Genomic DNA, 17,122 nt, shown 5'->3' on the forward strand with positions numbered 1-17,122 from the left:
TTCATTAACAACAAAAGGAGGATTAGGGAAAATCTCCCTCCTTTACTGGATGCAGAGGGAAACATGGTAACTAAGGATGAGGAAAAGGCTGAGGTGCTCAACGTCAACTTTGCCTCAGTCTTTGGCAGTGGAACTGGCTGTTCCCTGCACACCCAGCCTCATGAGCTGGGAGATGGGGAGGGGAAGCAGACTGAGGTCAGCACAGCTGAAGAGGAGGTGGTCAGAGACCTGCTGCACCACTTGGATGCACACAAGTCTGTGGGACTGGATGGGTGACACCCAAGGGCGTGAAAGAGTTGGCAGATGTGCTCGCCAAGCTGCTGTCCATGATTTACCTGAAGTCATGGCTGACTGGGGAGGTCCCACTGGACTGGAGGGTGGCAAATGTGACACCCATCTACAAGAGAGGCAGAAAGGAGGATCCAGGAAACAATAGACCTGTCAGTCTGATCTCGGTGCCAGGGAAGGTCATGGAGCAGGTCATCTTGAGCGACATTACAAGTCATATAATGGACAACCAGGGGATCAGGCCCAGTCAGCATGGGGTTATGAAAAACGGGTCCTGCCTGACAAACCAGATCTCCTTCTATGACAGGGCGACCTGCTTATTGGATGAGGGAAAAGCTGTGGATATTGTCTACCTGGATTTTCAAAAAGCATTTGACACAGTTCCCCATAGAATTCTCATAGAAAAACTGGCTGCCCATGGCCTGGATGAGCACACGGTCTGCTGGGTCAAGCACTGGCTGGATGGACGGTCCCAGAGAGTGGTGGTCAGTGGAGCTAAATCCAGCTGGTGGCCACTCACAAGCGGTGTTCCTCAGGCCTCGGTGCTGGGACCATTTCTGTTTAACATCTTTATTGATGATCTTGATAAGGACATAGAGTGTATTATCAGTAAGTTCACAGATGACACCCATGTAAGAGAGAGTGTTGATCTGCATGAGGATAGGGAGGCTCTACAGAGAGACTTGGATAGATTGGATCAGTGGGCCAACGTTAACGGGATGAGCTTCAACAAGGCCAAGTGCCAGGTCCTGCACTTGGGCCACAGCAACCCCCTGCATGGCTACAGGCCTGGGGAGGAGTGGCTGGAGCTGTCTGGGAGAGAAGGATCTGGGGGTTCTCATTGACAAGCAGCTGAACATGAGCCAGCAGTGTGCCCGGGTGGCCAAGAAAGCCAATGGCATCCTGGCTTGAGTCAGAAACAGTGTGACCAGCAGAGGTAGGGAGGTGACAGTGCCCCTGTGCTCTGCACTGGTGAGGCCACACCTGGAGTACTGTGTCCAGTTTTGGGCACCTCAATACGAGAGAGATCTCGAGGTGCTGGAGCGAGTGCAGAGGAGGGCAATGAAGCTGGTGAAAGGCCTGGAGAATAAATCCTGTGAGGAGCGACTGAAAGAGCTGGTACTGTTTATTGTGAGGAGAAGGCTGATGGGAGACCTCATCCCTCTCTACAGCTACCTGAAAGGACATTGTAGAGAGGTTGGTGCTGGTCTCTTCTCACAGGTGATTAGTGACAGAACAAGAGGGAATGGCTTTAAACTGCAACAAGGGAGGTTTAGACCGGACATTAGGAAAAAAATTTTCACAGAAAGAGTGTTCAGACAGTGGAATAGGCTGCCCAGGGAGGTGATGGAGTCACCATCCTTGGATGTGTTTAAGGGTCATTTAGATGAGATGCTGGGGGATATGGTGTAGGGGAGAACTTTGTAGAGTAAGGCTGATGGTTGGACTCGATGATCCCAAGGGTCTTTTCCAACCTGAATGATTCTGTGATTCTGTGATCATGGGCAAAACAAACTTGGGGAAATTAGTTTAATATTACCAATCAAATAACAGTAGGATAATGAGAAATAAAAACACTTTCTACCCACCCCTCTCTTACTCCTGGGCTTAACTTTACTCCCAACTTCTCCACCTCCTTCCCAGGCGTAGGGGGACAGGAAATGGGGATTATCATCAGTTTATCACACAGTCTCTGCTGCTCCTTCCTCCTCACTCTCTTCCCCTGCTCCAGTGTGGGGAACCTCCTGCAGGAGACAGTCCTCCATGAACTTCTCCAACTTGAGTCCTTCCCATGGGTTACAGTCCTTCATGAACTGCTGCAGCATGGGTCCTTCACATGGGTCCTTCAGGAGCAGACTGCTCCAGGGTGGGTCCCCACAGGGTCACACATCCTGTCAGCAAACCTGCTCCAGTGTGGGCTCCTCTCTCCTCCACGGGGTCAGACGTCCTGCCAGGAGCCTCCTCCAGTGTGGGCTTCCATGGGATCACAGCTTCCTTCGGGCATGTCCATCTGATCTGGTGTGGGGTTGCAGTTGTATACCTGCTCCCCCATTAACCTCCAAGGGCTGCAGGGGCACAGCCTGCCTCACCATGGTCTTCACCAGAGGCTGCAGGGGAATCTCTGCTCTGGCATCTGGAGTACCTCTTCTCCTCCTTCTTCACTGACCTTGGTGTCTGCAGAGTGGCTTCTCTCACATACTCTCACTCCTCTCCTTCAGCTGCTATTGTGCAGCAGTTTTTCCCCTTCTTAAATATGCAATCACAGAGACACTACCACCATTACTGATGGGCTCAGCCTTGATGTGGCTAGCACTGGCTCTGTTGGACATGGGGGAAGCTTCTAGGAGCTTCTCACAGAAGCCACCCTGTTTGCCAAGAACCTTGCCATGCAAACACACAGGGTAAAAGAGTACAGTGTACCAGTTGTACCAATGTAACACTTTAGTCATGGTCAAGAGGGCATTTTTCACTACTTGAAGAACAAAATAGTTTTCTGAGTTAAATCTCTTAAACTGTCATTCCTGAAAGGTAAGCATTAGTCTGCATGCACGCACAGAGATTTTTTATTAGGACCAAGTGGACCAGTAAACCATCTTATCCACATTACAGGCCCCAAAAAATTCACCCTGTAATTCTAGAGCAACTCTGCCCACATGCTGGTTTGTCTACAGGCTCCTAAGCATACTCTCACCACTCCCTAAAACGACTAATGGTGCCGGCAAGATGAGGCTGCAGCACAGTCTAATGACTCTTCCACTTGTACAAGCACAAAATTATGGCCTTCAGAGTAGCCTTGAAGTAATTCTCAAAAAAACCCCACCTACAAGCCTTAATAAAGCATTGTAATTTGCCAGAAGGGTCTGATCTAACACCTCTCAACACTGCACTTCTGTAAGTAAATTTACCTCTGAACCACTGGAAGAAAACTACAGCAATGTCCCACAGGAAGGAAATGCCGTAACGTCCAACAGAAAAAATTCACCCCTGAACCAACAGCACCAATTGCTCTGTCACTCTCTCACACATCCCCACACCCCTTTATGCAAAATGAAGGAGCATGGCTCGTTGTGCAGAACTTGAAACCATTTATGATGTTTTGCCATGAGATGAAAACCATGACACTCAAAATTGCTTCTCAAAACTCTTTCGTCTTTCGCCTCTTTGTTATGCTGGCTTAACAATCACCGATGGACATCAATGGACTTTGAAAAACATTTCATGGTCAAAAATATTTTCCTGTGAGTTTTATCTTTTGCGTCTCTTATTCTTACTGTGGAAGACAGAGTCAGATACTTCATTTCAAATCCTACCAAAATAATCTAACAGGATATAAAAAAATAGGCTGCACCTTTCCAAAAGAAAAACATCCACCACTAGATGAATGCTTAAAAGTAGAATACTTTGCCACACAAGTTATCCCAAGTAGCTTTGCCAAAAGACCAAACATTTAAAAACAAAAGAAAACCTCAGGAAAGGCAAAGAAAAGTAGAAAAGAGTTGTCCAAGAAGCAAACTAGGGCTAATAAAAGTGATGTCTTTCAATATTACTTAAGATTTGACAAAGATGCATGTCTTTTTTAATAATACTAACTTTTTTAAAGCGGTGTTTGAATCCTTTTACTCTTCTGTGTGTTTTGTGCTAAGAAATGCACACAGATAGCTGCTTTAATACAAGCACATCTCACTTTTTGTCAACTAAGATTACAGTAGTGTATCATCTGGCAATATGAACAAGGCAACACTGTCCACAGGTCAAGTCCCCAGATTATACGATCCTTGTGACAACATGGGAGATTGCACTAGATGATCTTTAAACGTCCCTTCCAACCCAAACCGTTCTATGATTCTACAAAAAATGAGCTGAAACTAAGCTCAGTGCTGAAAATGTAGCTTCTGTTACTCTATCCCAGGCAAAAGCCCTTTTTTTCAAGCCTGCATCCTCCGCAAACGTATTTTTATAGCTAGCTGCATCACGAGAGAGATTGTTAAATGTGTAAACCTCTTTCAGGAACAATGGAGCAATGTATGATTTGCCTATGATTTCTGGTAATATGTAGGAATGACTCTTGCAAATACAGACATTTGTAATGTAATTTGTTTGTAGAATTATATTTATCAAAACAAAACCTAAATTCTGTAACTTATGTGACCTATTCGCTTCTCAGTGATATTTTCAGAATTATCTCCAGTAACAAAGAAAATAAGGTGTTCCATATAAAACTAAATTGCTTACTATTTCACTTACTAACATTCAGCTATTGTAAAGCTCAGTATCAAATTTGGTTCAAATATCTATATACTAACCACTTCACACACTCAAGGGATTACCAGCTCCAAAGTGGAGATAAGCAACAGGTCCAATCCACATTAATCAAAGCATGTATGTGCAAACCTCAGATCAGGCTGGAAGGTAAATGTACAAATCAAGAGACAACAAGTGTGTAACAGGCATTTGGAAGGTACTGGTCAAACCTTTTGACATTAGAAAGTTATTTTAATCCAATGAGACAGGCATTCCAACACATACAGGAAAAGTTGCAGGAAACTACAGATCAGAGAATGGGAATGGATCAAATTATGTCATGTCCTGACTCCCCAAAAGCAGTTCCACTGACATGGAACAAACCAATTAGATTTTCCTGCAAACCTTCTAACTAGGGATTTCATGGAGCAAACATGCAACAGAGGAATGAACTCCCAACATCACAAAACCTCTGACATTCACATGAAAATGAATCTCATGATGTCCTCTCTGAGCATGTCTTTGCAAACCCAGCATATTTAATTTTAAGCTACTCACAGCCACAAACATGAGAAATACTACAGAAGCAAACACACACCCACAAAGCCCTAAGGCAGAGGCAAGCATTCAAAACCTTTCACTTAAAAGCAGGTTACAAAAAAACGCAAAGGGTGAAAATAGTTTTTCCTTGCGTAGCTCAAACTGGACTGGAGAGTCTGGCAGTAGGTTTTTGCACACCTTGGTGTGATGCCAGAGTATATAAAAACAAATACCAAGTATTTAAATCAGACAGTCTGGAAGCAAGCAGTAAACATTCTGCATCAGTTATACTGATGTACAAAGTCATTGAGAATGCAAATTAGCACATATTAGGCCGATGATTTTCTCAAGGGGATAGTGTGTAACCATAAATGGAAACACTGAAAGCTAGAAAAAGGTGAGCAATAGAAAACTGTACACATAAGCTATGACCTCAATTCTTTTATCAAGTATGGAAATGGACCTAAGTAACAGTAGCAAAGCAAGATTCCCAACTCTGAATATGAGTCCAAGCACATCAGAACATGAGCATTGTGTTGCATGTGCAAAGCAAGAAACATCTTATGCAAATACCTGCTCTAGCAAAGTTGAGAGAAAACACAAAATAGATAAACCTAACCTAACTGCACAAACCTAACAGAAAGAAATCACTGTAGTGACAGAAAAACCTGCTATATTATAAAAAAGAACAGAGAAAATCCCTTTCCTTCCTGAAAGTTCAGAAAAACCCCAATTAATTTGTGGTACTGTAATATTTAAATCCAAAAGGTTTAGGAATGACAATAACAATATAATTCAGGTAATCAAACATGCTGAGAAGCCGAAATACAGAATTAATTTTCAGCTTATAGGAGCAACAGCATGCAGACAAACATTTTAAAGGGCTCATCCAGGAAACCTGAATATTACAAAAAATGAAAAAAAAGTAATCAGCAAACCCACTAGTCCAAATCAAGGCATAACAAAGCAAAGTCAGCCGGAGAATCAACAAGCTCAAGATCAATAATCCATACCTACTGTGAAGAACAAAACCACTGAAAAACATTAAAGGAAAATAAGCAAGAAAGCACTGTTTGGGACCACACAGGGAACAACAGCATTTGAGTCATTACAAAACAAGCAGTCAAAGGCTGCTGAGCAGTGACAATATGACAGCTGCTTTGGCTCTCAGCCGTGTCAAGCGCACCCAAATCCCCTGCCCACATGTTCCCTGTAGGTCCCAGAGGGGTCAGATTTGCTGGTATCAGGCTCTTCAGCATCACCACCGGGTTTTTCCTCATCTCATACTTGTTCCTGCATTTTAGAAAATGCAGCTGTGGCTCTAAGCCTTTGCCGACTGTTTTGCCCAGAGGAATCTGAACTCTTGGTAACAGCGGTATTAAAGAAATGTGGAAACAAACTATTTCTGTTCCCCCCTCCCTGAAAAAAATAATTACCAGGCAATTCTTCCTGTGTGTGTACACATGTGGGGAAAGATGGGTCTCTTCTGTGACAGCTCAGCTGGGCATTGGGGACAGGAGAAGTCCATGTGTGGACTGACACCTGCAGCACTGACGGGTGTAGGGGCACCGCCAAACACAAACCTAAGTGCTAAGATGATGGTATCGAAGGACCATCTGCAAGTACATTAGCTTCCCCAGATTTCCTACAAAGGTGGGAGTTTTGTTGCATATTTTTTTTCAATAAATCACACTTTCTATCCTTTTTGTCCCAAGACCTGTATTTCTCCTGTCACAGCACAAAAAGCCCCCATCCTGAGTCCCAGGCAGCTGCACTGCTTTCTCCTGGCAAACCCCAAAACCACCCACCTGTCCCTGAAGCGAACCCGAGGCTACCCACAACTCGTCAGCTACGCGCTGCCATAACTAATTCTAGCCTCTCAGTTTACCGATACAAACACTTGCAAATCTGTGTCACAATTTGAGAAGAGACCACCTCACTTTTCCCCCCGTGAGCACCGCAGCTGGCGCTGCCCGGGCTGCCTGCCTGCTGCGCGGGCTGCGGGCACCTGCGCGGCGCGGCCGGGTGCGGCCGGCTCCGACGCACCCACCGCGGGCAGGGCTGGGCCCCGCGGGCGGAGAGAGGGCAGCGCCTCTGGGAAAGCCTGCTTAGGGCAGGGTACGAACTGCACGGCACAGAGGGCCGAGGGGCGGCCTTGCACACACCGAGGTCAGCGGAGAAGGAGCGGGGAGGTGCTCCGGGCGCCGGGGCAGAGATTCCCCTGCAGCCCGCGGAGAGGAGCCCACGCAGGAGCAGGTTTTCTAGCAGGAGCTGCGGCCTGTGGGAGACCCACGCTGGCGCAGTCTGTTCCTGAAGGACTATACCCCAAGGGAGGGACCCACACTGGAGCTGGAAGAGTTTGTGAAGGGCTGCAGCCCATGGGATGGACCCATGCTGGGGCAGAAAACCGTGAGAAGGGAGGAGCAGCAGAGGAGCTGTTACGGCCTGCCCAAACCCACATTCCTTATGGCCCTGCACCGCACAGTGCGGGGAGGAGGTACCAAAGAAACGAAGGAGTGAAGCTGAGCCTAGGAAGAAGCATGGGGGGAGGGCAGGGAAAGTGTTTTTAGTTTTTGTCTTTGTTTCTCACCGTGTGCTTCTATTTTATTTGGCAATAAACTAATTTTCTCCAAGTCTGTTTTGCCCGTAATGGCAACTGGCAACTGATCTCTTTACCTCAACTTACAGGCTTCTCCGTGCTATTTTCTCCCCACTGCCCTGCTGAGGAGGGGGAGTGAGGCTGGGGGTGGAGCTGGCAGCCAGACAATGTCAACCCACCACATACTCATTGAAAGAAAAGAATTATTAAAAAAAAAAGTATTAACATATATTCAATTCTCTTAATTCAATACAGGTATGAGGAGAATAACACATGAGTAGGTAACCAGGGTCCCCTCTGAAGTGTTCTCAAACCATGCCTTCACAACTCTTTGTTCAATGCAGAAGCAAACATAGATTTGGATTAGAGACTGCTAACAGGTACACAATTTAAAATTACAGGAAAGGGTGATAGAGTGCAGAAATACTCAAAAGATATTTTTCCTTCTAAGTTCTTTCAGTACTAGTAAACACAGGTGGTATTTGTAAAAATGATACAAAAATATAATCAGAATTGAGATTTGAGAGGCGTGCTGTTTTTTTTTCAATACTATCTTGGCACTGAAAAGCCAATTTTACAGACTGCACTACAGAAATAAATTTTAAAACCCCCCTGAAACCACCCCTCCTAGCTTATTATACAACAGCAACATCTGTGATTTAAATCCTCAAAATCCTTACCTACACTCTTGTCTGGTTTTCTGAGGGCTAAGTCTTGTCTTAAAATCTAAATGGAGTACAGTTTGCTTACACTTTTGTATACTTTCAGCTCTAAAGATAGTTTCTGTCACGAGACTCTCAAACACAAAGTGTGAAACCCTTCTATCCAATATAGGACTATGAAAAAGGGAAAGCCATTGTGCTTTCTTACTATAATATATTCAAAAGTGGCATAACTGTGCAGCCACAAACTGCCGTGGTTCCTGCATGTTTCATGACCATTCTCTCCTCCAGGCCGTTTTATCATAGATGGGAATACTTCCATGCAGAATTGCTCTATGTTTTTTTAACAGAAAGTTTCTCTAGAATTTCAGATGCAGCAAAACACAAATACCATGATCTTCAGTACTCTCAAAATCTTCTGGGGCTGCTCTATGGTACTGGTGACCTTCAACTGCCTTGGACAGCAACATAAATGTTACCCTAATAGAAAGTACTTCCAGAATTCAAAATTAAATAAAAATTTTAGGCCCAGATTTATCCTTCCCTTTTATGAGAATTGCAGTATTTTGTATCAGTTAAGTGAACTGCTGAACTGCAGGCATCATACACTGTGCTAAAAACAGACATCATCAGCAGTACAGTCACTTACTAGTTTCATACTGGTAGGACTTACTAAAAATAGACTGCATTACTGAGAATACCAAAGATGTTATTTTTGTCCCAGGAAGTTAATCCTGATAAAACTAACAATTTACACTCAAGCTAGAGTTAACATACTGACTCTAGTGAGTAAAAGTTTCTTGACATCCTCTGGAGCAAGGCACAGAATTCCACAGAAGTCCAAAATCCTAACTTCAGTATTTCTTGTAAGGAACATCAGATTATACAAAATGCCAAGCTGATGTCCAACTGATGAATTATTCAACAATGTCTCAAACAACATAACGTATTATATCTGACTTCTGTTGTAACAATATTTTTTACAAACCAATTTGCAGTTCGTGAAGACCAACATGTTTATTAAGAACTTTTTTCATGTAAATTGTTATGTTGTTATGTTTTGAGTGCCTTTTCATTAACTGTGTAAAGAGTCACTGGTGCAACTTGAAAATCATTGATATATTCATGCAACTGGAGCTAACAATCTCCTTGACTAAAACCCACATGCTTCTCCTTATTCCAATATGTGGCATCTGGTGCACTGGAGTTAAGTCAGCATACTAAATTTTCAGAAATAAAAGTTACTCAGTTTGCAAGAGGAAACGAGCTTCTCCTTCAAATGCATTCCTAAGCAGTTCTATGTTTCTGTATTTCTTTAAACAACAAGAGGTAATTATTCTGTGACTACACATTATTTCAGCAAGAAGAAAAACAAACAACAAACAGCACTTCCAAAAAGTTTCAGTTGGTAAAATATTGTTTCTAGGACAGCTCAGAGTAACACACTAGTAACTCTTGCACCAAATAGATTGACAGATTGCTACATATGGTTCTGTCTGCAAATATCTCATTGCAGAAATGTGTTTCAGGTCTCTGCAACTCAAGTGTGTGGACAAAAAAAGAAACTGCACAGACTACCCAATTAATCTACAGAGTGCAGACTGAGAACAGTACTTCCTCTGCGCTCATGCTCAGAAATAGGGCTGAAAACCACAGACATACTCAGAAGTACTCACCTGAATACTACTGCCTAAGGCTCAGTTTCAGAAGCAATATAGGAAGCTTAAATACTGCATGACGTTAAGAGAGTACAGGCTTCCAAACCAACCTGCAGCATTCTGTTCTGCAATATTGAAAGACTATTTGTGTCAAACAGTTTAACTAGCTTTCTACTGTCCCCTTTGGGGACCTTCCTGCCCTATGCTACCTAGTCACCTGGTACTAATGACATTGCCAGATATGGCAGTAACAAATCAGAAATATTTAGTTTCTAGGAGACTGCTGAAGTAGTCAGAGACACAGGTGGATCCCTCTTCCATGCCCCAGTCAGGTGTAAAGACCCAAGCAGGGGCAGATGCATAATTGGAAATGAATACATGGCTGCACAAACAGCATCAGCAAAGTTTTTAAATTTTCTCAACTGAGAAAGCCTGTTTGGCAAATGAAGGATGGCCCAGAACTTCAAAGATGGAGAAGCTGTTCAGAATACTAACTCAGCAACAGCAAAATACTATAAACTAGGTTTTGAGGGAACTAACAGGAAAAGCCCTTACAGGTTAAGACAACAGTAACATTGTCTTAGAACTAGACACTAGGAAGAAGTTGGAAATTGCAACCAGATTATGGAAGAAATAAAGACAGAATGTCAAAAGACAGTTCCCTAAACACCAATGATGTCGACACAAATGCCCAAAATACTAAATCGTCTGAGAAGTGCTGCAGTATGTCCTACACAGCACCATTAAACTCTGTGGGACACTATAACCAGCTAGATTAGTAAGACAGCAGGTGACAGCTTGTTCATGAAGGACAACCATGGCAAGAAGAAAAGAATAATAAGATTCTATACTGTACTTCAGGAACAGTGCATTTATTCTGCAATTCAAGAAAATATAAAAGAGTGGACTGAAGTTAAGATGAAAGGCAGGGAAGAAAACAACAAAGGCAATATTACAGGTGAAACATTCTCAAATTTCGAAGCAAATACAGACATTTTTTCTTAACTAGTTATCTCAACTACTCAAAAGACAGCCTATGACAGGGTAAAATACAAGAATTCATTCATTCAGGCACTGGGTGAGAAAGCAATGCAACACAGTTACTAGAAGTATGGAAGGATCTTTGCTGCTTAAGAAATTTGAGAAGGCTACCAGGAAAAGACATTTTATTCTGATTCAATATGGAGGAATTAGTGCTGAAAATCGAGATGTCACAAGCACAAAACAATGAAGTTTAGCATTGTACAAACAGCAGGATTCTGAGTGTGACAGGGTGAGGACAATGGACTTGGGAGAGGCACCAGAGAAGGACAAATAATTACAAGATGCTTAGAATACAAGGCCTCTGTGAAAAAAACTGAAGGAAATGGGTTTGTCCATTCCCCTGGGAGAGAAAATAACCAGCCTAAAAAAGCAACTTAATGAGATCAGATTTTAGGGGGGAAAAAAAAAAGCCAACCCAAACCAAAAAGAGCAAACCCCAAAACATACAATTGTAACTTTAAAGGATAGTGAAGTTTTTTTAAAAGTGCTTACTTTTGGATGCTGTGAAATCTCTCATCTCCTTATGTGGAGACCTAAGAAGAGATTAGAAAAATATTTAATCAAGCATGATTTAAGTGATTCATCATACCTATATAGAGAGGAATAAATTAGCTTCATGTCTGAAAAAACCTTCTGGCCCTATACTTTCACATTAGTGATACACAGATTTCAGAGCAGTAAGATTTTCTTGCTTATTAAAAACATTTACAGTTTTAAGACAAGAAAATCAAGAGATTGAGCTTTACATCTTTCACCAAGGTTCTAATTTATTTCCAAGTAAATTAAACAGAAACAGTTAAGAAATGGATTGTATGTAAAGAAAATTGTGAGTAAGAAGCCAAACTGGAGCACAAGGCCTTGCAATAGCTAAGGCCCTAGTAGGAAACCATGGAAGCCCACAGCAGAAGTGTGAAAAACATGCTACCCTGCTCCTCTGGCATGTGCTCTAGCACATACAGTAAGAAGCTGATCATGATGAAGCGGATCTAGGTAGAGCTCTATGGCTAAAACAGAATAACTATACGTAGTAACTGAAAAATGTAAGCCAAATCCGAACAGTCCAAACTGGTAATAACAGGTGAATTTGGGGCTGCCAAGCCACTCACTCACACCGAGTCAGTCCTGTTCATAACACTACATAAGGCTTACTTTGCCTGTATAACAACATGAAATAGGGATATGGATGTAGCAAAACTGGGATCAATGTCAAAAAAGTAATTATAAGAGGGCTGTATACTTGGGAAACATTTTGGCAAAGACAGGGAGGTGCAGGGCTCCTGAAAGCTAATGAAAAGCTGGGATGAAACTCAAAAAAATATGGAGAATAAAATACCACATAGAAAACAAAATGCCAAATTGAGTGGAGAAAAAAGGAAGATGGGTCTTGCAATGTGTGGACACCAACAGGTGATAGTAATGCTGACAGGAGGATTCCAGCTCATGAGGAGGCTGGAGAAAATCCCCTTGGATGACATGCTGGACTCTCCATCAGTTTCCTGTTCTTAAGATTTGATCAGTGCAAGGGAGGGTGGGGTGGAGGCAGGAAACAGATTTACACCGCAGTACTTAGAAAACTATAATTTAGTAGTAATCGCATGATTCCTCAGAATCATTATAAAATTGTAAATTGGTATATTTGCATAGAATACAGATTATTTTGCATAGATTATTTTGCTGTTCTACCTACTTAGAGTGTTCATCAATAAACATCTTAATAGTTCACATCAGCTAAATCTCAACTCTCCATTCTAAAGGGATTCTTCAAAACAGTAACAGAATAGCAGTAACAGATTGGCAGTTACAGAAATGTATCTACATAGCAATTATTTCTGAACTTCTTTTAGGATGTATTAGTGATGTTATGTGATAAAAATCTCAACCGCGAAGCAGCACAGCAAAGCAACAGCAGGGTTGAAGCCCAAATAATACCCTGTGCCAGCTGTCCCCAGTGCCATTCCAGGAGCCATCAGCCCATCAAAGACCCACATCCACAAGCCCAGAGGAGCACAGGGGCACACAACTGCAGACGAGAACCCAAACTACAGACTCCTAAGGAAGGAACACCCTGTCTGGGCCCCTCCTAGAGCTGACCTGGGAGAGCCTCAGCCCCTGTCTCCAGGTGTGAAACCCATGAAGATAAGTCATGAGGAGCAGGCCTCTGGATCACCTTTCGGATTAAGTGGGGCTGCTGTCCAGGGGTGTTGGACACATTATAGGATGCAGGGGAAGAGCATTAGGTGCTTGCACAGGACTCATTACAGGACGTTTAGTAGAGGAACTGATGACAGGAAAAGGGATGGATTTAGGTGATTTGGTGAGGAACAGGTGTAGAAACATGGAGCAGTAAAGAAGACGGAGGAGTAAGTCCTTTGCTGCGAGAGAGAGAGAAGGATGAGGTCCCCGGTGCTGTCTGTGCTTGTGTGAGTGCTGTGTGTGTCCATCTGATCCGGCTGTGTGTATATGTATATGTGTGGTGTTTACATGTGCAGCATGCACGTGTCCACTGGGAACACAGACTCAGCTTTGCTATTGGATGGATGTGGGGCCACGGAGCAGCAGCAGCCTCACCTCCCACAGGCTGCTTGCATCCAGCATGATCCAATTTCCTCTAACAGTGTTGTACTGAACCAAGTCTAGACAAGGCTGTACCTGCTCTATAAACACAGTATGCAACCCACACACTGTACTCCCACCAAGCTAAATCAAAATCAGTTTGACTTATTATGGGTTAAAAAATTATTAAATAAAAATAGCATTAACAAATATGGAGTAGTTCTACCAATCATCACTAAAAAAGTGTTTTTGAAGAAACATTATAAGAGTCCAGTTTTCTCCATTAAGACTACCAAAGAAATAGGTAGCTGCAATGCTTAAGAAATTTCTATGATAAACCCTGTGCCACTGCTTCAGGTTTGTAGTATTTTGCTTATATTTGTACTGAGACAGAAAGGGATGCTCCAAGAACATAGCTAGCAGTCAGAAATTCTTGACTTCTGTCTAATCCCTTCCTGAGAATGGGCAAGTCACATAAAATCTCTCCTTTAGTTTCCCTAACTGTAATACACAAATAGCATGACACAAAAATTTATCAGCATACTAGACTTCAGTGAAAATTAATCAGTGCTCATTTGTTGTGAATTCTGAAAGTGAAAAGGACAATTTGCATCAGTGAGGCTTTCTATAATGAGACAGCACTGGCAACATGAAACAGTCAGGAAGAGGAACAATTTTTTTTACAACTTCTATAAACAGAGGGAACAGTTACACCCTATTTCCTTCATCTATTTTATTTTTGGTGCAGGAATAAAAATAAAGGTTAAAACAAGGCCAGCCTACTTAAACACTCAGTTTATTGTGTAACACACAGACAGAAACGATGTCATTCTGAAACAAACTTCCCGAAGATAATAATCTCTGAGAATTTATGAGAAATGTGTACTTCTTGCATAAGTGCATGCAACAGTGGCAATTAAACACATATCAAGCACATTAATTATATGTGATGTGAATTTTTCACTGCAAGTTAAATCAGCTGTACTGCAGCTGACTGAGATTTAAATATCTATAAATAGGGACCGTGAATTATACTGTAGAATGTATCACCAAATTCTCTGTGCACCCTGACAGAAATGCAGAAGGTTAGGAATAGGATAATTTTATTTCCTTTAAATCAAACTGGACAGCACTTGAAATTATGTATCCTTATAAGATCGTTGTTGTGGTTTAACACCAGCCAGCAGCTAAGTACCACACAGCTGCTCCCTCACTCCTCCTCTCCTCTTAGTGGGATGGGGAAGAGAACCAAAAAAAAAGTTATCAGAAAAAAAGTAAGACAAGCTTAAGAGTTAGTTCCTGGAAAAAAAGGATTAGAACTTTCCTTCCAAACAGCAGTCTGAGATATTGGTCCCAACTTCTCAGTTAACTACATAATCCCAAGGGATTGGATCTTGGTGGAACCATTACGGGCAGCATACCAGTTGGCTTCCTGAAACCCAGACTGCTGTTTCACAAGGAAAACTTGTGCATTGTCCTCAGTGATGGCATATGACTTTTTAAGGTACAAACAACAGGTTGTCACCCACACATTTGCTTTCTCAGCAGACAGCCCCAGAACTGAATGCATGCGGAGATATGGAAAACCATTTGTATTTTAACTATTTAGGATCAAAAGTTGCAGGTGCACTAGCAGGCTGAATGACTGCAGCGTACAGACAAGCATGCTTTACCAAAAAACTTACAAGGCCAAGTCTATCCATTTCACATTTCTCAAATGAAGCTGAGCCACAAAATAACCTTGGTCTGCAAACTCCAGCCCCAATGACATCAGTCATGCAAGTGGACCCCACAGTCCATGCTATCAACAAGCACATCTCCATGCATGCATGGAAGCATCTGTTCCTGTAGTCCTCTGTTTGATTCAAGAGTCCAACAAGGTACGAACCTTACACTGCACAGCATCTAGCTCTACACAAGGCAAATACAAACATATTGGGCGAAAAAAAAAAAATCTGATTTCTTTCATCTAATTTTAAGTATGTCTTCACAACATACTTTTCAGCAGTGTCCTGGGAAGACTGAAAAGGTACTTTAACACCAGGGGTTTAGTCTGAAATACTTTTAATGTGAGGCAGCTTAAATGTAACATTGCAAAAAACGATGTCAGTTTCTTTCTTTCTCCTCCTTGGCTCTAACTTCAGAAATACACTGAAGACTGTTTTTCTGAATGCAAGTGTGTTTTGCCATTCCATTCTATATTTTATGTACAAGTTCAGCATTGAACAAAAGCCCCCAAAGGATCAAAGTTTAAATTTCAGATAAAGGTTATTAGTCACAAAGAGGAGTGCAGAATTTGCAAAAAGATTAATGAAATGTGAAAACCTGTAAGGACCTATAAGGCCAGGATAATCAAGGTAAAGATACAGTTTAATTAAACTGCATTGATTTAATCATTTAGACTGCTTGGGTTTTGCATACTTTAAAACACTTCTAATGCCCTCTAAACTAGTGCATCTTAAGATTTACTGTTTGAGAACTAGGCATCAGTTTTAAATACTGTAAACACATCTTCATGGGCCAAGAGAAAATAGTTACATATATTCAACACAGAGGGCTCTCTTGGTCTGCATAGCCTAGGACTGCTTCTGTTTGGAGTTCCCAGGAAACAAGATCAGAATTCAAGTAGCAAACCAAACAAACTCAAAACCAGACGACAAGACCTCATTCAGACCTCAGCTGGAATCTAACAGTCAGAAACAACAAACAGGCACAGAGGCAATGCACAAGGATAGAATTAGGACAAGTGTTCTAGTTCCTTACACAAGAGTCTAGGACAGCCAAACTTGATCTTAACAAAACAAAAGCCTAAAAAAGTTGGACATAAAAAAGCCCAACCTTTGTAAACTGAAGGATGATGTTGCTAAAGGGACAAATAGGCATAAATAAAATCTAGAGAGGAAGTAAGTTGATTCTGCTTCAAGTTTCGAATGGGAGTTCTAGTGGAAGCAACAAAAAACCTTCAACACTAGCTGTTCTTAAAACACAGAAATTTTATGTAAGGGATCATCTGAGACATCAGAAACTGGTGAAACACACTAAATTGCTGTAACATAGTATTTCTACATAAATTTCCCTCTCTCCTTGTTTTGAAAAGATAAATCTGTGCTTTTGGATGAGGAAGTTCTTGAAATGCTGTGAGGCTGAGAAAGCATCACAACACACTCTCTCTGGTTTTATACTTTTTCCTAAGCATTCATGGCTATAAACAGGACACATGGATAATGGACTCTACTAACATTGTACAGCTATTCACATAGGCTTTTTAAAATCAGTGTAGTTTTGTTAGATTTTTGCAAAAATGCTACAGTAATGCAGTGTAGTTGTATACAGCTTACACTTAACTGACCATATTTAGGTGATGATCATTTTCACAACACGCAACTTAGTTCTACAGTAATAAAAGGTGTATCACAAGTTGGCTTTTCAGCAGTTGTGTCACACAGCAACTGCGGCACTGACACAGGCAAAAAAATCTTGACTCGGGGAATTTTACTTCATTTTACCTATTGTCAGTTAACACAAACTTCTGATTA

General features: G+C 42.0%; 1 protein-coding gene across 2 annotated transcripts in view; it reads right to left on the minus strand.

Moving 5' to 3' along the window:
* The window catches only part of APBA1 (amyloid beta precursor protein binding family A member 1), a 117,055-nt gene that overhangs the window by 67,744 nt on the left and 32,189 nt on the right, over positions 1-17,122 (minus strand). The window contains exon 2 of one of the 2 annotated variants that reach the window (XM_074931403.1): positions 11,526-11,566. The exons of the other annotated variant lie outside the window; for it this stretch is intronic. The gene's annotated coding sequence lies outside the window, so the exon portion shown is untranslated. The remainder of the gene's footprint in view (positions 1-11,525; positions 11,567-17,122) is intronic. 2 annotated transcript variants of the gene reach the window in all.

Source organism: Athene noctua, chromosome Z (assembly GCF_965140245.1).
Source record: "Athene noctua chromosome Z, bAthNoc1.hap1.1, whole genome shotgun sequence".
In the NCBI taxonomy this organism is placed as follows: Eukaryota; Metazoa; Chordata; class Aves; order Strigiformes; family Strigidae; genus Athene; species Athene noctua.